Raw genomic sequence first — 22892 nt, 5'->3', positions numbered from 1 at the left:
TCTATTTGCGATTACCTTAGTAAATAGTTTGTAGGCAACTGACAGTAAGCTGATTGGTATATAATTTTTCAAGTCTTTGGCGTCCCCTTTCTTGTGGATTAGGATTATGTTAGCATTCTTCCAAGATTCTGGTACGCTCGACGTCATGAGGCATTGCGTATACAGGGTGGCCAGTTTCTCTAGAACAATCTGTCCACCATCCTTCAACAAATCTGCTGTTACCTGATCCTCCCCAGTTGCCTTCCCCCTTTGCATATCTCCCAAGGCTTTCTTTACTTCTTCCGGCGTTACCTGTGGGATTTCGAATTCCTCTAGACTATTTTCTCTTCCATTATCATCGTGGGTGCCACTGGTACTGTATAAATCTCTATAGAACTCCTCAGCCACTTCAACTATCTCATCCATATTAGTAATGTTATTGCCGGCTTTTTCTCTTAACGCTAACATCTGAGTCTTGGTTGGGAACATGAACTCTGTATGTAACCGGTGTAAACCATTGTTTACAAGGCAACTGTTTAGAACGAAATATAGCCGATTGGGTTCTCAAAAATCTTTCCAATAATTGTTTTTATAAACCTGCAAATGAAGGAAAGACGTGGGTGAATAGCTGCGAAAATGTAAAAGTGAGGGCAACGTGACGAATTCCAGCACCCATTTCATCCATGTTGCCGCACCATTTGTCTTTCGCAACCAACGGCACCTTTCAAATCTCTCCAAAACATCAAAGACGCACCTGTTCCCTAGATGTCCAGGAAGGCAGAGTAGCTTCAGCTTAATATTTTTTTAGGTAGGATTTACGACAAGTCATATAAGTCCCTTCAAAAAGGAGCTCACTACACTTTACCAAATTCTGCTTAGTCAGCTCATTGGCGCACGTAACTACACAAACGTGACTCATCTGATACTGGCCTAGAACTAGCAAGCTCTTTAGACTAACATCCTGCTTGAAAGCATCATGGAAATGAAGAGCCAAGTGCAGGTGACTACGGAGGTTTGCGTGAAGAAATACTGTGTTTAAAACGGCATTGCTGTCGGAAGTCGTGGCAGAACTGCACGGAAAGCAGCGGTGTTTCCACTGGAGAACATACTTGACATGGCGAGCCATACTACTACGCATGACTTCCTCTGTCTAAAGCCACTCAGCTCTTCGAAACACTCGGCGCGTGCAGCCCATGCCATTTCGACATATTCATTTCTTGTGACAGCTCGTGCTTTGAGGCGCCATGTTAGACTGGACTATCTCCGGGACCGGCCCATATTGCCCAGTACTTTGGTCGCAGCGGCTTACACTATGGACAATCTGCGCAATGTTGTACAGATTTCATGATCGCAAAAGGTGATGATGTTCTAACGCTTCTTTGCCGAAGTACCAACGTCGTCGTCGTTTTACTACACACCACATGAAATAGCCATATGTACGTACGATTTTATAAGACGTAGTTGCTGATGCCCTCATAATACGTCTTTTTCTCGCTTACGCTCGTGCACTACGTATGCAGAACCCAGCAATCGCCTTGTCGTAGGCTCACGTCGAACGGGTGACGTGGAAATCATGCCATTGCCGTCGTACGATGGTATGCAACGTGGTAGTCGTGGTATTGCTGACGTCACACGCACCTACGGTTGCAATCCACGCTCTGCTCAATTTACAGGAATACGTTGGGCCACCTGATAATGTTTTGCAGAACCCCAACGAATGCTGCATAGCCAGGTACCTGCAAAATATTTTGCATAAGTAGAGTCTCAACGTGCGTGGGATCTGCATATTTTGTGTTGACGGTTATGAATATTGTTACTACGACGAAGCGTGCAGGTCCATCCGCTAGAAAGGGAAAAGCGCCATGCCATCATCATCACAATCATGATCAGTCTACGTGAGGTAAGTCGTTGTGAAAACGCACAAGCCTGTAATCCATTCTTATTTGCGAGAAGAAAAGTCGTTCTCTGGTCTTTCTAACTTTGTTAATAAAGGTTAACAATATAGTCATGTGATACCGCAAGCTATGTGCAATCCTACGACATTGAACGCTGCTGATGTGAAGTGTTTTTAAGATCGGTATGAGAGGGTCACCAGCTAGAACCGCATGTAACGAATACATGTTCTAGCATTTTTACTTATGTGTTTGTAACCGTACTATCCGCGCGCTTACTGTGGTATCGTTGCGTAGAGGTAAAGAGCCAGCGCTCGATCGTGCGCGTGTCGCGTACAGAGATGGCGCCGTTGTAGCAGCACGCGTGACGCAATCTGGGCTAAATTCAACCTCTCATTCCGCGTCCAAAGAGGCATAGCTCGGTAATACATTTGTCCATCCGAGCGGTAGTGGGTGAGTTTGAGAACGCTCACTGTGCCATAGTAGGTATACCTTAGGAAGGTCGAAAGGAGTTATAATGTTTGTAAGTGCGCAACTTGTTAAGGAAACTTCACACTTGCTCAACTATCGCACCTCTTCGCTCGAGACGTGCGCTCCAGATATGGCGTGTGGAGACTCGGTAAGCAAGACACACGAATATCTAAACGGTTTTGCCAAGCGGGACGTGTCCGTCTCTCTCCATATGGAGCGCAAGTGCAGAAGATTGAAGCAAGCGCCGGAGCACCAACTATGTACGAGTGTCGCCGTGTCGAGCGGTGCAGGGCAATCTCGGGCGCCAATAGTGGGGGGCGTGTCAATTTTACAGCGAAGCTTACTTCGCGAACCTCCCTACACCCCTCTTGCAAACCATGGCTACCCACTGCCGCTAGTGTCTCCTCGCTGAGTAGCTTACGCTCGGGTGCGGGATGGCGGAGCCATCTAGGTGCGACGGCGCACACTATTTCACCCCCAGCAGTGGAAGGTAAAGGGAGGAAGCCTGCCTGCAAATTTCGGGTTCTTGGCCGCGATGCGGAGATGCGCAATGAAGCAAAAGAGAGCGTATCGGAGGAGATGTCCTCGCGTTGCGCGTGCGTTGCGCCGCCTAAAAACCGCGTGGACGGTCGCATCTGCGCCTCCAAGGCGAGGTAGGGTACTCGAAAATGGCGCAGAAAGCCAAATTCCCTATTTCAACCCCCATATGCTCCTTGCGATCAAGAGTGCATCACATTCTTCGCCAACACGAACAAAGCATTCTTTTCGCTTTGCACTCAAACTGAACAAACACAAACCCGTGTTTGAGCACTCCTTATGTATTAAAGAAAGCTTCGCTGCATAGATATTCCAACAGGGCACATTCGATCTGCTGCATTTTCTTTACAATAGTGCCCAAGCGCTCTGCAATCAGACGGGCTCCCTACGGACAGGGAGCGAGCACGAATGGCATTAGACCGTAATGTGTCCACTAGCTGTTACGTAAGATATGCATACTAGCTTTCTAAAGTGTGAATGTATCTTGTGCATTTGGTTACGTCATTTCTGTAACCTAGGGACATACACAATTTGCAACACGCAGAAGTTTCACGTACTCCATCGTGCTTGAGTCTCCAATACAGCCTGCCTAAATAACTTTTTATCCGCAGATGGCATGAAGCAAATCAATATATGTGGACACGAGGCAGGTACCTTTTGTAGGAGTGTTAATAATGAGACATCTGTATGAGTTTAGCATCAGTTCAAAATCACGTGTCTCAACCCAGTTGATGAGCAGGTTTGTATTCGAATCGTAATCACAATTTGTTCTACACTAAGTATCTATCTATCTATCTATCTATCTATCTATCTATCTATCTATCTATCTATCTATCTATCTATCTATCTATCTATCTATCTATCTATCTATCTATCTATCTATCTATCTATCTATCTATCTATCTATCTATCTATCTATCTATCTATCTATCTATCTATCTATCTATCTATCTATCTATCTATCTATCTATCTATAATGTATGGACAACATACTTTAGAAACTTCTCCATAGTCTGGACCGAAGTATTCCGGAATAACAATATGTTGTAGGGGGGCCAGTTCGTGCTGTAGTATGGTGGAACCCTGCGCTGCAAAGGAAAGCTGTGAACAGGGATGTAAATAACTAGTACATCGGAGCGGTATGAAGCACAGACAATGAACTGTTTAATAAAGGTAATGGCAGGAAGTTATTCCTAAGAATAAGTGAGATGCAAGGAGTGATACGATGTTTTGTGTCATTCAAGTTGTACAAACGTGAATTTCTTCTGTTCAGAAGATAGATGCCACCTAGGGCTACCGTAATGAAACCAAACTTGTGTTAACGGACTCTCTGTGGCGCTAACTGGCCAATAAAGTGAAAGTTCTCAAAAAATGATTTCACTCACATACAGCTTCACGTAAATATTAAATGCCATGTGACAACGTGCACCTTGCTTATGCTCGCTGTTTCATTTTGTTGCTGCCTTTAAACAGTTTAAAGATGGTGCTTCGTGTAAGTATAGTTTCCTACTTATCCGCGTCCTAATCCTCAGTAGGGCCCCACAGTGCCATGTTCCCCGATGCTGCAGTTAACCTCCTGTTGTGTGTAGGCCAGAAAACTATCCGAACGCGAGTGAAATAGGCCACAAATCGTAGTAATTAATAAGAAAAGAAAATTTCTCAATATATTCTGCATTCGGTCAGTGGCACATAAGTCACTGAGGCCATCCCGCGCAGGATTTCATTGTTATTTGAGTAAAATTTGTAATTATGCATACGCTAAGGGACCGTTTGATTATGGTAACATGATTCAGAAGATATGAAAAATGAATTTTTTTCGTTTGCTGAATAAGATGCGAAGCTTATTTTTTTTATTATTCTCTGACCGTACACCGTAACTAGAAACAATTTAGAATAAAATTTCGGGTATCCTTAAGTCCCATACGTTCTCCTGTGCTGCCGAGTAGATTATGTCGTCTTCGCTTCAGATTTCACACGACTCTTGCAGCAGATGCAGTACATGCTCCGTCAGCGATGTTTTGAGTGGCGCTTTGCTGAGCTGCAAATAAAAGAAAGTGCGATCTCACAGTAGCTCCTATATTCAAATTCGTCACTCAAGTGTACTGATTCAGGTTCGCGTGGCTTTTCTTGAATTCTAGTACTATCTCTATAAGCGTAACTTAATATAGAAATGACATGCACAGATTTTATACTCTTAGAACTTGTTGCATACTCTCATGTAGCTTCCCATTTATGACCTCAGCAAATAACCATCTAGCTCTTACATTGGCGTATGGTACTTGACACTTCACAATTTAAGTTCGTGTGTATATCTGGAAAGTGTACTCCCTCAATTCACTGGTCCTCTCATGTATAGGTACTTACAGCTGCTAGGGCGTTACAATACCGAACAAACTCACCTGATCTGAGCATATCTTGGCGCTAGCGGCTGACTGTTCCAAATCGCTCCGTTTAATTAAAAGGTCCTAATCAATGTCACCTGCTCCTACTCGCAAGCTTGCGCATGAAACATTCATCCGCACTCAACTCGAATGTGGAATACCTATTCGGAGTCTCCACCAGACTTACTTGATTAACTCAAGTAACTTACCTGATTAGAATCGGTACAGAATCTGACTGCGTGATTTATAACTTCAAAAGACGATTGGCACACGAGTAACAGTAGAATTAAATGTGCTCTCAACCTCCCGGCCTTGTCAACGTACTCGCCGCAAGATTGCAGAATTCTGTCTTTTTTTTTCACAATATCTACTACAGTTTTCCCCAGCTGCGGAACACACTTTTTTCCCTCCTCAGCGCATTTACCACCGACTTTTTAACAGCTCAAGCTTAGAGCGTCTTCGTCGAACTACCACCGCATTTCATAAATCTTTCCTGCTGAAGATTACTGAAAGCCCATTTTCAAACCTAATAGCCCTACTCACACTTGTGCCGCGTCTTTTTTTTTTACTTTCTATATATCCTTATTCATTTATTTATTTTATTGCATTTAACGTTAATAGAACTTTTGTTATCATGAGTACGCTGAATTGCTGTTTTTGCCCGCACCCTTTATGTAATAGCAAGAAAGGGGTCTTTAACGGTTCATGAATTATAATGATGATGATTAGAAACGACAAGAGCAGTACAGCTATACGAGGCAGTACAAATGCTGAAAGGCTTCTCATAATATGCATAATAAAGGTACCTTAATTGCCATAACGGTACGCTGCTTTAATCTTTAAAGCTTTCTGAAAAGGCACTGAGTAAGCCAACTGTTTGGTCTTTTTATAACAGTAACCGTTATTTGGGGCCTACTCAGTGATCTTCCTTTACTCCTGGAGCCACGTTTCTCTCAAACATCTCTTCCTGATTCTCGATGACTTCGGCCACTTGGTCTGCGTACCGGAGCTATATTAAGCCTGTTAGAAAGCGTGAATTTAAAAAAAAAGATTTAGTCCGGCTGTAATATGTCAGAAAGAACGCTACCATTGAAAATTTCAATAAATAAGAAACGTTTTCTCATATCTAAGGGAACATGAAATACAAATGTATGAAAATGCGTTTAGTAAAACGTGAAATCAGGCTTATGCATGCACTAACACATGCACACAATACCAACACAATTAGATTTCCGGACAACTAACTGAGGAGCTTGTAAACGACAAACTACTGTTCTTATTTTTTGAGACGCCCGGGAAATGACAATGGTGTGACAAGGAAGCAGCACGTTTCTAGGTGCTCGTACAGGGCTGTGTTCGCTGACAGAGGGAATCGCGATACACGGGAACGGCATATTGTTCTAAAAGGATCCGAGCATGATGAGATTGAACAAATAATGATTCGGACCATATATGTATACGGGCTTCCTAAAAGCAAGGCACTCTTACTATACAACGAGAAATCATTGAGCAAAGGTTATCTCTTCCATGCGTTCGCTCAGTAACTGGGGCCTCTGAGAAAGAACTGCAGTTTCATGGAGCAGAATCCTTAGAAATAGTCCCTTCCGTCGTTCTGCTTCCCTGAAGACTCCAATAAATGTTCTTATCGGTTGGATATTCAAAAGGAACGCATATTTGATAACATGAAATAACTTGTCGCATCGTATGCGAATTGCCACTTTTAGTTTGTACAACGAAGCAGAAAGCGTGGAAAGCATGCTGAATGCACTCGCTGGAATGGCTCACATACGTTATAGGTCCCACAGGCTTAAGAAAGTAGAAAGCCGATTAGTAGAAAGCATAGTATTTGTTCGGTACTGGTAAGTCAATTGAGAAAGACATGCGCTGCCGTACATAGAAAGAAAGAACAACGCAACAGAAGAGCTTACAGGGGCTCCGTAACGCATACTAACATGTTCGCGGTATAGGTCGTGTCCGAGTAGTCGATAAAATTCATTATATATCTGGTTATTATTACGTAGGAGATACAAGTTCTTGCCTTAAGAGGTACTGAAATGAACATTGGCGATTGTTAAGTGATGAAACGCCGTCTATCCACTCGTTCCAATGTCGCAATCGCAACAGTACCCCGAATTTAAATATGACAGTAAATCTAGGCAAAAAACTAGGAAGCGCGTGTTCTTGTCCAGGCGACCGACGTTGGTTTCACATAGCAATCACAGCAACACTGGCCTAATGGAATCTCTTATTCGTCATAAGAAATGTCGCTTTTCTGGCTGAAAGTTAAAGCACCTATTGCAATAGCTATCTATTAGACTGATATACCAAGTAAGTATAGTACTTTTATCAGCCATGTAAACTTCTAAAGATTCGATTACTAACTAAATTAAGCAGTACGGTGTGTTGCCCACCGCCTAACATGAACACATCTCACTATATGTACGTGGACACTCGCCGGCAAGCCGCTTGCGTAAGGAAAAACGGCAGCAGCTGCGATAGAATTGCCCGTCGTGCAGAGTCTTGCTTCAACGCTAACTTAGCGGCGAGAACGCAGCGCACAGGAAGCCATCATCCCTCGGCGCGCCGGAACTCTGTATCCGCCGCAGATCGCTTTGTAGACAGGGCCAAAGTAGGCGAGCTCAGGCGGGCCATGCGCAGCCGCTGCCGGATTAAGCCAAAACCACATGGACGCGCGCAAGCTTGCGTCCGCACCCATGGATGCGCGGAGAGTGCAACACGGCTGATACGCGTCGACACTCGGCGCGATGTCACTGAACAGCTCCGCTCTGTTATCACGCACTTTGGGCTGCCCCGCGTCGGCGCGCCTGGCTACGCAGCTACGGCGCGGTACATTCCACTCTCAGTGAAGCAAGATTTATATCGTGCAAGAAGGGGCTTAATATTTCCTGATTGTGCTGATCTACCAGCTCTACTCTATAACAATTATGTTTATAGATGTCGAAGCATTTTGAAACGCCTTCAACAACAAAGTACAAAGTGGCGTCTTCCAAGGCGTCTACGAGTGAGGCCAGTCAGCGCCCGCACTGGCGCTCTCTGTGGCGCCTCTCTGTGGATGCAAACCGCCATTCCTGGCGAGGCGCAGCACGCGCAATGCGTGTAGAAGTGAGCTTGCGCCCGTTCGCATGCGTGCGTGTGGTCTTGGCTTTAGAACGCCCCTGCCCTGCTGCCTTGCGCGCGTTGGATGACAGCGCGCTTGCTCCCTCGCGGGCGTCAGATCGAGCCACCCTGCTTCGCGGTTCACGGGGACACGATGTTATGGCACTTGAACTATACGTTGAACATCACGGCGATGCCGACGGCAATAATTTGCCTCGAGGGTCCATATAATTGCTATCGCAAATAAAAAAAGATATCTCAGGCATATATCAATATCAATGGTGATTCTACACACATCCGTGACTGATCCAACCTTGCTCGATGAAGAAATATAATGAGAGCCAACGTTTCGACAAGGACATTTGTCTTCCTCATGGCAAAGACTCTCCTTCCTTAGCAGCGAATATGTACGCGTAGCTCGCTCTTCCCCGCTCACTCTCCTCCACAACGAGAAAGCAGAAGGAGAATGAGCTGGTGCGCACAGAAGTGCGGGCGAAGGTTAACAGTTCGAATAAAAGAAGAAAAGAAGGAAACACAGAGGAAGGGCATATTTAGATGTTAAAGATAGACAACAGCCAGGGCACTTTTTTTAATTCGCGCAAGAAGTAGGCGCGAAAAAAAAAGGGAGACGAATCTAGACGTGCACGTAGGCGCTGGCAATAAGCGGGCGCAGTCTTTCCGCAAAACAAGCGGCAAGAAATTATACATTTGGACATATGCAAAACGACCCATGAAGGGACAGCGAAGAAACAAAATTGGACAGAGAAATAATCTGAGTTGTAATTAGACGTTCTCGGAAGTAAAAATTGCCAAAAGGCTAAAAAGATTGTAGAAAGCTGAAGAAGAGAGAAACGGGTTTGAGCACATATAAAGTGAGCATAAATAAGATGAAATAAACAAGATAACATAGTAAGCTTGTAAACCACTGCTTGTGAGCAGAAACTATTCAATGCGTGGATAAACAAAATTCCTCTGCCGCTCACCCTTTCTAATAGCCAGCGATATTCGTAACAGTAGTATCCTTGCAGGATACTGCTGTGATGCGTGCTAGTTGGGAACGGGGAAATATGGTGCTCCCGCTCAAGCACTACCGGAGAAGGTACTACTTTCTGCCTTTTATAGGTATATACCAACATTATCACTGCAACTATTCAAAAATAAGGTGTTATTGATTGTTACGTTAAAACGAATACAAGACGACGGAAGTCGTCCTATGGTACTGCAGGAAAAGGTGTTCTATATTGGTGCAAACACGCGTCAGCATCTTAGGCAATATTTACAAAAAATAAGTAGAAATCCCTTTTCTTGAGAAGTAATGCTATAAATATTAATAAAGATGTCAGATAAGGAGACACCTCTTTTATGACATTGACTATATGCTTAAAAGGCGTATCCTCACTGTTATGCAGGGAACGATTACGTTTGGGTATCAACAGGAAAGATCTCAGCAAAACGTAGTTTGCAACTGACATAATTCTGCTCAGCAATGCTGGAGAAGACTTGCAACAAATGAAAGATGAGTGAGAGCCCTAACGAAACTTGTCTCAGGCCTAATGTAAAGAAACCTAAGTAGATTTCGCTGTATTCTTATATCGGGATAACTGAGCAAATACATAAATGATTGTCCAATAGCCTCATAAATTGGCTAGAATTCTGGCTTGGAAGTCCTTCTCTACAAGCTTCGGAAGAGTCATTTATCTAAGCCAAGTAGTCAGAGGTTGCTCTTAACGTGCGAAAGAAATTGTATGACTATATATGCAGGTCGTAGTGCAGGTGCTACCAAACGTTGACTGGCAGTTTAACGTTTTCTTTAAAATTTGTACGTCCATTGCATTCATAGCAATGTTTCTGCCCTCCGTAACGTATTCATCAGAAACTTCGAGTCTAACATTAAAACTTGAGACCAAGCTAAGTACCGCGATAAGAGCAATAGAAAGAAGGTAACGCGCATAGCTTTAGGACAATGTAAGATTACGATGTGGACTACAGGGCAAACGAGCCTGTAGGTACTCAACGGGAGGTAAACAGAAACACACGTAGTTGGACAGACTATGCGTTGCATACAACAAATAACAGTTTGTTAGAGTTGCAAAATTGGTTCCAAGGGAACGCAAACACGGTCGACCAAAGCAGAAGACAAGTTGGTACACCTACCAATAACACTTCTAGGTATGGAATGGAATCAGGTAAACGAAGAAAGTGGTAAATATATATGAATATAATAGTAATTTGTTCTATATTTGACATGAATTTGGACGATACAGATAATCTATAAGATACGTGTGAGTGTGTACTAAAATTTATACCACAAGTGAGTTCATTCACATTTTAGTTTAAAAAGTGCCGCTCTGCGTATGTAAACAGCTAAATATAACCAACAAATAGGCATGAGGTCCCCTTTAGAAACTGGGACAAGCAGCGCGAAGAGTACGAGCATTTCAGGTAACCTTATGAATAAATCCCGGTAATCTTTATGGATAAATTGTGACAATCAAAGCAGGGTGGTAATTAGTAGTTACAATGTCCACCTAGTGTAGTGTAAAACATAAGCAGAGTAAGGACTTTTGATAGACAGTAAGGAGGACAAAAGTGGCTAAGTGCTTTTGATTGCTTTGTGAACACCGTGCACGAGAACAGCGCTTTAGGTGTAGGATGTAGAGTTCCTTACCTCAAGCAACATTTGAGGCCTTCGAGGCAGCTGTAATTCCTGTTCTGTTTTGAAGCCTGTGGGCAACTTGTCAAACAATGTCCTCCAGTGAGTTCACAATGGTGTGTTCCTCCTGCACATTAGTTCTCTTATTAATAGGTACAATAATACCTGTAATACTAACAGGTATTATACAGGGAAAGAAAACATTCAGGCATCTCTTTGAAAAAGCCTTCATTATTTAAAAGGCACATCAGTGTAAGGGTGGCTTTTGCAGCCTCAAGAGGCAAACATGCCTCACATCTCTTCTTTTCTCTGTAAATGCATGTGAAGTTCAGAAATATATTTTCCGCGCTGAATATATAACCCGAAGTGGTTGGTGCAAATAAAGCGACGTTGTATAGCGTTTCCACAAGCAGATTATTGTTTAGAGAGAACAATCAGACATGTTGCAAGAACCCGGAACTTCTAAAAAACAGTGACATCAACTTCAAGACATGCCGAATGGAAGTTTTGAAATTTCAATTTTTAGTGGAATGTGCATGTGCGAATATGAATTTTGTAGTTTGAAACAAATAGCAATTAGCTTTGCATTGATTTTGTAGTGAACAGCTCTGTTTAGCGTAGCATTTGTATAAAACTCGGACACAGCCGCAGTAGTTGAAAAATGTAAAAAAGGAAAAAGAACACCGAGGATGGGGAGGGGGTGGAGGGTGTTTATTCACGCGTATAGAATCACTTTACTTTAAGTGCCATTGTTCACATTTCGAATACAAAAATGTTCAAACACCAGCGGCAGAGAAAGCAACTTTGACGTCATTTATTAAATGTTGCAGCTTAGTCTTCTTGAAGTTTCGTTATCCTCGAGAGTGCGGGCAGCGTTCAGCAGCCGTCAGCCGAGAAGCCCAATTTGTTTCGTACATCGTCGATATGTCACGAAGTGCACATGTCCCGTGAGACACATAGACTGCGCGATACCTGTAGTTTGGCCTGTGTTGTGTATGCTAAACTCTATGGTTTATGGCCTCCAGACAAGCTTAACCATTTTCGTCCAGGTGGCGCGCAGGCCAACTTGGTAGGCAAGGTCGCTGTATTCGGCACTTCTATCACCCTCAGTGGAGCCCATGCGTGCGATGTTAGGACCTGTCACCGATCGGTAACGTACTCTGGCAAACTTCTAATGATAGCCTGCCGACGGCCGCTACGCCAGCTAGCAGCAAATTACCGTCGCGGTCGTACTTGCACGTTAGGCCCAAACAGCTCTGCTTCGCACAGTGTACGCGACCGAAATTTCTCTTCGATGGGAGTCAAGCATTCATCTATTTGCTGCTGCCCGACGGCTCTTGGAATGCGGGCAAACCACTTTGCCAATTAAATTTAGCGAGGGCATACAGAACTAATTAAATGGTGTCGATTGCCTTCAGGGCTGCCATTTTTTCCGACGTCACGCACGTGCATCACATGTTAAAAATTGATCCGGTCAGCTTACGGCGTCCGCAATTTCTGTCGGTGCATTGTGCAATGAGGACATTTGAATAATCGTGAATGCTTAAAAGCTCGGTCAGCTAGTGCATATGAATCCTTGATCTATGATTTTACTTGGGGATATCAGTCGAGTGAATAACAGTGTCAGTTGTGTATCCATACTCTCGATCTGCTGCAGAAAGTGGCCATGCAGTTTCGGCAAGCAAGGTACTAAGTTGGGAATGGATAATTGATATATTATACAAAAACGAAACAATACAGCTTCAAATTTCCTAAATAATATTATATTGCATTCTTAACCCCTACATATTTCCTTAGCTTTGCTATAGAAGGCTTCATTAGCTTGATGCTATTGAAACGAATGACGGGTAGAGCGAGAAAACTTAATCTACATGCTATATTTCTAATACAGAAACTCCATCACCTTACATGTACATGCCATGATTATATATTGTATTACCTTTTTTTCGGCGTCCTCTCTTCAAACAGCATACCAGTGTGACCTTGCAAGAATTATGAGCAAATTTCTAGTGAAGCTGTTTCTTATTCGCTGTTGCCGTAAGATTTGAAAGTTACCTGTAGTTAAATAACATACTTGAAGACCCCCTACATGGTTGTTTCGTTTAAGACCTTGCTCGCATGGAATGCTGTCCAGAACTTGTTAATGCAGTTTTACACAGACAGTAATCCGACGACATAAACTTCGTCATATTGTTCCCCCTGTAACCATTTTTGATTAAGTTGATGCCAATTGCCGTTAATTTTTGCCATGGCAGCAGTATAAATTCTGTGTTTTTTTGTAGAATGCATGTATAATGCATTGGTATTATAATATTTAATACCAATACAACTCACTGCAACCTTTGGGAGTGTTAATTCAACGATGGTGCAAGATTTCATGTTTATGTGACGTGAGTGTGCCAGACAAGTTAAAGAGCTGTGATTCAATTGAGACATGCCTCAATGTAACTGGTTCGGGTGCTGCCAATTAGGCATTTCAATTTTTCGTGCACGTATTGCCTGCCTTGTTATGTAATGCACCTATGCGACAAAAACTGTGCTGGTTGCCATGTATTGCCAAGGGAAAATACATAAAAGCTTGACAAAAAACTCCACATGCCGTCATGCCATGAAATCAAGCTCTGTAGATGATAAAGCCACAGACGGCCTGCTGACGCATAGATCACCTGCCCGTGCAATCTCAGATGCTTCCTTGATTTCCCTTGTCAGCTCATTGCGGTGCCTTCGACATAACGTCATTACCCGCATCCGTTGACGTCACAGACGACGCAAGTCGGCTTCAAGCAATGACGCAGTGCCATTGCTCCTTCACCTGCTCACTCAACTTGTCGGTACATCTTTGTCAGCTCTCGTCTTATTGACGGCAAACATGCGTTCCGGTGCCGTGACGCCGCACGTGCTCAGCTACAACCACCATACGATGGTCCCTTCAAAGTTTTAAGGCCCACACTGAAGCACTTCACCATTCTGGTCTACGGGCCAGACACGGTATTCATCGATCGTCTTAAACCGGTGCACCGGGACGACTGAGAGAAAACCCACAACCTACGACCTACGATCATAGAGTGCGCTTCTCCGTACAAGACGCCTATTTTAAGCCAATATAACCGCTGAACAACATGCAGCTTCCTCACTAGAAGGAGGGTTTTCTCACCGGGCGCCTACTTTTAGACGCAATGACATCAGCGAAGACGACGACGATGCCAATGGTGCGTTTAGTGCGTGCATTCACTTAATTGCTATGTTTGGCTGTAACATTCTATCATGCTCTAATGACAGGCGTTTTCGTGAACCGATATATGCACTTCAAAGAACAAGTTTATGGATGTATTGTGAGCGAGCGCATCACGCCATTTCTTACAATTATTTAGAGCGGTGTTGGAAACCTTACCCTTTTCCAGTGCACTGGCATTAGCAGCAGCAACTTACCAGTGTTGCAGCGTGTGTGAGATGCATGTCTGTGGTGACCTTTACTTGAAGTTTGGGGGCACGGTTTCGTTGACAGGTGTGAAAGTTTCGCATGCTGGTGTAGTTTACCCATGCTGTAAACTGAAAGGAATTGTTTGGAGCAGCGTCATTCTCAGCAGTCCATTTCACAGAAATGCATTATTTTCACCGGAATTCGCACGCGTATGACAGATGCAGATGTTTATTTTGATTTTATATGAGGTACACGAGGTATATTGTGGGAATACATCCTTTCGTTGGCCGCTTATGCTACAGTTAGGGCTGCACTCCTGGAAAGGCTGCAGCCCCGAACTTATCGGCCCCAACTTTCGAGCGGCTGACCAACAATAAAATTTCGACCGGCTGACCAACAAAAAAAATTTCTGTAAGCAGTGCCTACTGCTCATTCTTCTTCAGTACAATATATATATATATATATATATATTGTACTGAAGAAGAATGAGCAGTAGGCACTGCTTACAGAAAGACGACGATGACGAGTGCTTGGAAGGCTTGTGCCTGTGTCGCCGAAGCTCTCTGTCCTCTCGCTGCGGTGCTCTGCTATCTGAGCGTTTTAGCAATCAAACTATAACGCCTCTTGACATTTGGGCCCTTCCCAAACCTGGAACTCCGCAGCCGGACGCTCCCTACCGTCTCTGTGATGCCTCAGGACGCCGCGCAGCCCGATCCTCCCCTGGCATCGCCTGTCGTCCGCTCCGGTGCTCTACGCCAACGAGATCCTCCGGTCTTCAGCGGCAACGACGACCATGACGTGGAGGATTGGCTGTCGTCATACGATCGCGTGAGTGCGCATAACAAATGGATGACAAAGCTAAACTGACTAACGTCATCTTCTACCTTTCTGGAGTCGCTAATCTCTGTTTCCGGAATCACGAATCCAACCTCGCCACCTGGACAGCATTTACCCATTCTTTCAAAGAGGTCTTCGGTCGCCCTGCTGTGCGCAAGCTTCGCGCAGAACAACGCTTGCATAGTCGCGCTCAGCAAAAGGGTGAAAACTTCACAAGCTACATTGGGGACGTAGTTGACCTTTGCCGGCGCCTTAATCCCGCCATGCCCGACTCTCAAAAGAACAAGAATGTCATGAAGGGCATAGAGGATGACGCCTTCCAAATGCTTTTGGCGAAGAATCCGGAAACGATTGACGAGGTCATTACACTGTGCCAGAGCTACGATGAGCTCCGCGAACAACGCCTTACTACGCGCCGAGCAGCCGCGCCCGACGACACGATTTAGGCTTTAACTGGCACTTCCAGTGCTGCTCCCGCCCACTCTTCGTTCCTCGACCAAATAAAGCAATTCGTTCGCGACGAAGTAGCGCGCCAACTGTCACTGCTGCCTGCTACCCAGTCGTCTGAGTCCTCTTTGTCCCCGGAACTCCGACGCGTCATACACGAACAAGTCAGCGATGCACTACCTCTCGCTAATCAGCCACCCTCAGCGCCGGTTTCGCTCACGTACGCTGCAATCGTCGCCAGGCCAAGACCACCTCCTGAAGTTGCGAATTACACCCCCACAAGCGGCTTCTACGCCTCGCCTTCTCCAGCTGCGAACTACTTGCCCAGAAACGGCTTCTGAGCGCCTCCGCGGCCCCTACGCCCAGCTCAATACAGTGCACCGCTACCTAGGCCCTCTGATAATAATCCGTGGCGTACCCAAGACAACCGGCCGATCTGCTTCGCGTGTGGCTTTGCTGGCCACGTGGCACGGTTCTGCCGCCGGCGGGGCTGGTATCCTCCTGATACTGCGAGATGTCAAGGGGATACTACTGACTCCAAGTCCCGCTATTCGCCACCAGTTCCGCACTTCGCTCCTTCATCTCCTGTTCCCCGAAGCTTCAACACACGTCGGTCTCCATCTCCCCGTCGATGTTCCCTCTCCCCGATCGTCCGCCGCCCTCCAACTGTGGAGGAAAACTAGAAGGCGCAGTTCCGGAGGCAAGAACTGCGATCTCTTCGAACTGCTCAAGCCCTCGTTTATTGCCTACGAACATCATTGAAGTTTTTGCTGAAGGTGTCGCCGTTCACGCGCTTGTCGACACGGGTGCCGCAGTGTCCGTGATTGCCGACCAGCTTCGCCGTACGCTCCGAAAAGTCGCGACGCCATTTTCTGTCATTTCGCTACGTACAGCAAGCGGTGAGCCAATTGAGCCCTTAGGAACATGTACCGTCCGTGTCGCCATACAAGACAGTTTACACCACATTGAGTTTGTTGTTCTTTCCCGCTGCTCTCATGCCATCATTCTAGGATGGGACTTCCTCTCATCTCATCACGCTGTTATTGATTGTGCCCGTGCGGAACTTGCGCTGACTCCATTTTGCGGCAGTCCTTCTGAAGATTTGCCTCCACCTTCTGCTCGGGTGTTCGTCACCACCGACGCTGATATCCCTCCTTTCTCTGCCGCCCTTGTACCCGTTTCCTGTGCTGCTTTCTGTGATTCCACAGTTCTTTTCACGCCATCTCAACTTGCTGCACGCCGTCATCCCTTCTTGCTTCCCTTTGCCCTCCTTCCCTTTCGCCACGGCTGCAGCGCACTATACGTTTCGAATCCGTTTTCGTGTCCATCAAGCTTACATCGTGGCGAGTGCCTCGGCTTTGCTGACGAATTCGACACGAGCACTGTGTACAATGTGCCTGATGACTCGACTCCTCTTCACTCTGACGCTATGGCTCTCCCTGCCTCTGCGCCTGCGCCTGCATGTGACCGAACATTTGCTCCATTTATTGACCCTAACCTCACTCCGAGTCAGCGCACGCAGATCGTTGACCTCCTTAACCAATTTCGAACTTCTTTCGACCTCCAAAAATAATGTTTAGGACGTACCTCTACAGTCGTTCATCACATCGACACCGGCAGCCACGCACCGCTACGCCAACGTCCATACCGTGTGTCCGAGACGGAGCGCCGCGTCATCGATGAGCACGTAGGAGACATGCTTCGACGCGGCGTGATACAGCCATCACACAGTCCCTTGGCTTCCCCGGTAGTGCTGGTCAACAAGAAAGATGGGACTATTCGTTTTTGTGTGGACTATCGGCGTCTAAATAAGATAACCCGGAAAGATGTCTGTCCTCTTCCCCGTATCGACGACGCACTCGACTGCCTCCAAGGCGCTGAATTCTTTTCGTCCTTAGACTTACGATCCGGTCATTGGCAGGTCCTCGTGGCTGACGCAGACCGCCCGAAAACAGCATTTGTTACGCCTGATGGCCTATATGAATTTACCGTGATGCCCTTTGGCCTCTGTAATGTACCTTTAACATTTGAAAGAATGATGGATAACATCCTCCGGGCCCTCAAATGGCGCATATGCCTTTGTTATCTAGATGACATTGTCATCTTTTCCCATGACTTTTCTTCTCACCTGTTCCGCCTCAAACGCGTGCTCACTTGCCTTGCCGATGCTGGACTCCAGCTCAACTTAAAAAAGTGTCGCTTCGCCGCCCGGCAGCTAGTCATCCTTGGCCACGTTGTTTCGAAAGATGGTGTGCTCCCAGATCCAACCAAACTCCAAGCCGTTGCCGAATTCCCACGACCAAAGACCACAAAAGAACTCCGCAGCTTCATCGGATTATGCTCCTATTTTCGTCGTTTCATCCGAAACTTCGCCACCATAATAGCGCCTTTGACGCAGCTTCTCGCGGGTAACCACGACCTCTTGGCCTGGCCGCCAGTTTGCGATGCCGCATTCACGACGCTGCGCCGTCTTCTAACCTCACCCCCCATACTCCTACATTTTGACCCAAGTGCACCTACAGAAATACACACGGATGCCAGTGGCGTCGGCATTGGCGCTGTTCTTGCACAAAGAAAGACTGGCTTCGATGAATACGTTGTTGCCTTCGCTAGCCGCGCACTCACAAAAGCGGAAGCAAACTATTCCGTTACAGAAAAAGAATGCCTGGCTATCATTTAGGCCATAACTAAGTTTCGTCCTTACCTCTACGGCCGCCCGTTCGACGTCATCACGGACCACCATGCGCTCTGCTGGCTGTCGTCCTTGAAAGATCCCTCAGGCCGCCTCGCTCGATGGGCGCTTCGCCTCCAAGAGTATGATATTCGAGTGCTGTACCGCTCTGGCCGCAAACACTCGGACGCGGATGCCTTGTCTCGCTCCCCAGTGTCAGGCCAGCCCAATCATCAGAAAGTACAAATATGCCAGTCCTCCCTCACCGCCACGGATATGCTTTCGGAGCAGCAGAAGGATCCATGGATTGTTGCCATGCTGGCTTTTCTGTCAGACCCATCAGGGCCTTCTACTGGCCGTGCATTGCGTCGCCAAGCACACCACTTTGCTGTTCGTGACGGGCTCCTATACCGCCGTAACTACCTCTCGGATGTGCGCAAATGGTTACTCGTGGTTCCTCGGCAATCGGGGATTTGGAGCCGGCACACTTGCCGACATGACGCTAATGCCGCTGTTGCTGGTGCAGGTACATTTGGTCCTTGTCTCGGCGGTTCGTCTCGAAGCAGAGGAACACGGGGCATGGCCTTTTTCGTCGAAGCCCTGGATAACGTCTGCAATATCTCGGCTATCATCCACCCGTGTGCATGAATCGTCATCTATCGTTGGCAGCATGCGTGGTGCGAACCATGGATGGATCATCGAGGACCGACCAATCGACTTCGACCAACAGGACCCACGTGATGCCGATCAAGGCTATATAGACACTCGGCGCGATGGCTTCGTGGGATTTGGAGCCGGCACACTTGCCGACATGACGCTAATGCCGCTGTTGCTGGTGCAGGTACATTTGGTCCTTGTCTCGGCGGTTCGTCTCGAAGCAGAGGAACACGGGGCATGGCCTTTTTCGTCGAAGCCCTGGATAACGTCTGCAATATCTCGGCTATCATCCACCCGTGTGCATGAATCGTCATCTATCGTTGGCAGCATGCGTGGTGCGAACCATGGATGGATCAGCGAGGACCGACCAATCGACTTCGACCAACAGGACCCACGTGATGCCGATCAAGGCTATATAGACACTCGGCGCGATGGCTTCGTGGGATTTGGAGCCGGCACACTTGCCGACATGACGCTAATGCCGCTGTTGCTGGTGCAGGTTAGTCATTACTATCAATCTGAATTTCAGAAGCTAGTGTGTGCGTTGCCGGCTCCTCCCACGATGCCAAGTGTTTGCAACAAAAATCGCGGATGCAGCATGCACAGATTGCGTCTGAAGGGATTCCGTTTATTTTCCAACAGAGTGCTCTACTTGATTTTGTTGTTAATACTCGCGGGGGACGTTGAACTAAATCCGGGGCCTACTAACGCACCGGAGATGGAACTGCTGCAATGTTTGCGCAGTGGGCAGGAAACTTTAATTTCAAAGTTAAACGGCATCGAAGCCAGGTTCGAAAGGAATGAGAACATGCTGATGGAAGTGAAAAATAATCTCAGCCAAACTCAGAACCAGATAAAGGACATCAGTGTGATTGCTACAGAACAGGCAGCTATAATACGGCATCTCATGCAACAGGTAAAAGATTTGCAGAAGAAAACAAACGACCTAGAGAACAGAAGTCGCCGGAAAAATCTTGTTTTCTATGGGGTTGAAGATAAACCCTCAGAATCATGGGATGAATCCGAAGCTATGGTAAAGCACATTTGTAAAACGAGCCTTGGAATTGAGCTCGGGTCTCTGGAAAGGGCACACCGCTTAGGACGCTATAAAGAAAATAGAAAAAGACCGATTATTGTCAAATTTTCCTTGTACAAAGACCGCCAGGCAGTGCTTCTTAATGCTAAAAAATTTAAGGAATCGCAGTACAGCGTCGGCGAAGATTACTCAACTGAAACAAGAAGTATTAGGAAGAAGTTATGGGAATACGCTAAGGCAAAAAGAGAGGATAAGAACAATAAAGTAAAACTGAATTTTGACAAACTGATTATCAACGGCAGGGCTTTCAGGTGGGATGAAGACAAAGAAGAGGTCGTTCCATTGCGTAGGCAGTGACAGACCAGAAAAAAGCAGAACTACCGATGTCGACGACTCGTTGCTGTCGTCGTGAACTGCCGAAGCGTCGTTAATAAAACAGCCGAACTTTCTGGGTTGATAGAAAGTGTTGACGCTGACATAGTCCTTGGCACCGAATCTTGGTTAAAGCCTTCAATTGCTGATAGTGAGGTGTTTCCAGAAAACTACGTCGTCTATCGCAAAGATAGGCCCACTGCAGGTGGGGGCGTCTTTTTGCTTGTTCATTCATCACTACAGTCTTCAGCAATTGATTATAAGTGCAATGCACTGGAGTCTGTATGGTGCAAGATAGTCCTATCAGATAATTTCACGTTCATTGTTGGTGTGGTTTATCGCTCGCCCAACTCAGATATCAGCACAGTGCAAACATTATATGACATTCTCACAGAGGCGTCAGCTCAGACGATACTTCTTGGGGGGGATTTTAATCTGCCTGGGTTATCTTGGTGCAATGATACGTGTATAAGTTCTGGCGGGCGCCTGAACTTTGCGATGAAAAATATTGTAGACACGTTTGGTCTGACGCAGTACATCACTGATCCTACTCGCAATGGCGCTGTGTTAGACTTGCTGTTTTGTAACTCGCCGGATTTCATAAGAAATGTGAATGTCATTCCGGGAATTAGCGACCATCTGGCTGTTGTTGCCGATATCCATAAAGAAAAGAACCGTGCGAAGTTATCCACGACTAGGAGGGTCTACTTTTATGAGAAGGGTGACTACGATGCAATTTCTGAGAAACTTCGTAATTTCTTTTCTGTTTTCGAGTGCTTATCTGAGGAGCGTAATGTGCACGATATGTGGGACAATTTTAAAGATATGTTACTCGAGCTGGTAAGTGTACATATCCCCAATGTTGATTCTTCACGGCTTAAAAAGCGCAAACAGCCATGGGTGACAACACATATACTAAAGCTTATCAAGAAAAGGATGAGGGCATTTAACGCATTCAAGAAAAGCAAATCAGCTGCTCATTTTACAAAACTACATACGATTACCCGCGAATATAAGCTAAAAATAGGAAAAGCTAAAGATGACTACTTCAACGAGCTGAGCAACAAAATGAAATCAAACCCTAAAATGTTTTGGAAGCACTTAAAACAGTGTGGATCAGATTCCTTCGGAATACAGGAGTTAAATTATAACGGTAGGATAATTATGGAAGACGAAGATAAAGCTGCCTGCCTAAACAACTTCTTTAATTCGGTATTCTTACCCAACCACACCTGTCATATTCATCAACCTACAACTAATATTTCGCCTATGCTTCCTGTTGAGCTTAGTATTAATGGAATTGAAAAACTATTGAAAGATATTGATGAGAGTAAATCTAGTGGTCCTGATGGTATTTCTCCACGTGTTCTCAAACGTTGCGCGGGGCCGATTTCTATGTACCTTTATTTAATTTTTGAAAAATCTTTATCGACAGGTATTTTACCCCATGACTGGAAAATTGCACACGTTGTTCCGATACATAAAGGTGGGTCCAAGAAAGACGTTGGTAACTACAGGCCAATATCACTTACGTCTATCCCGTGTAAAATACTTGAACATATATTATACAAACAAATACTAAATCATCTAAATAAGCATAAGGTACTAATTAACGAGCAGCATGGATTTCGTAGGGGACTATCTTGCACAACACAACTAGTTGAGTTTTATCATGACATAATATCCAGCGTAGATGCAGGAGGACAGGTAGACGGTGTGTTCCTGGATTTTCGGAAAGCCTTCGACACGGTATCACATTCACTCTTATTGTTTAAACTTAATACCCTACACATTGATGCAACTGTTTTTAAATGGATTGAATGTTACCTTTCACAAAGAAGGCAATGTGTAATACTGAATGGAAAATGCTCCGAATATGCAAATGTTACGTCAGGAGTCCCACAGGGCTCCGTTCTGGGTCCGTTATTATTTTTGGTGTACATTAATGATATCTCTGCCGGAATTTCATCTTCTATACGGTTGTTTGCGGATGACTGTGTTGTGTACAAAAAAATTTCCCATCACAATGATACAATTGAACTTCAGAACGACCTAACAATCATTCATGATTGGTGTACTAAATGGAAAATGACTTTGAACATAACAAAGTGTGTACATCTCTCATTTACTAAAAAGAAGAAACCAATTCAGTCACAGTATCATCTGAACAACGTACTATTGAAGCAAGGCAGTACGTATAAGTATTTAGGTGTGCTACTGTCGTCTGAATGTTCGTGGAAACCACAGGTAGAAAGTATCATAGCCAAGGCTGGTAAAGCTTTGAATTTCATTCAGAGAAACCTGCGATGTTCACATGCGAATTTAAAACGTATGGCATATACAACTTGTGTTCGACCACTCTTAGAATATGGCTGTGTTGTGTGGGACCCCCACGAGGTAACCTTCATTGCCGCTCTGGAA

General features: G+C 45.4%; 1 long non-coding RNA gene across 1 annotated transcript in view; it reads right to left on the bottom strand.

Moving 5' to 3' along the window:
- Positions 1 to 4705: 4705 nt before the first annotated feature.
- LOC142577956 (uncharacterized) overlaps positions 4706 to 22892 on the bottom strand; it is a 90115-nt gene continuing 71928 nt past the window's right edge. The window contains exons 5-7 of the long non-coding RNA XR_012827113.1: positions 14460 to 14579; positions 11046 to 11157; positions 4706 to 4917 (exon numbers count right to left, since the gene is read on the bottom strand). This is a non-coding gene — a long non-coding RNA (uncharacterized LOC142577956). The remainder of the gene's footprint in view (positions 4918 to 11045; positions 11158 to 14459; positions 14580 to 22892) is intronic.

This window comes from Dermacentor variabilis, chromosome 4 (assembly GCF_050947875.1).
Source record: "Dermacentor variabilis isolate Ectoservices chromosome 4, ASM5094787v1, whole genome shotgun sequence".
NCBI classification, from domain to species: domain Eukaryota; kingdom Metazoa; phylum Arthropoda; class Arachnida; order Ixodida; family Ixodidae; genus Dermacentor; species Dermacentor variabilis.
Note: the sequence above shows the minus strand (reverse complement) of the source record. Positions and strands in the feature narration are given on the sequence as shown.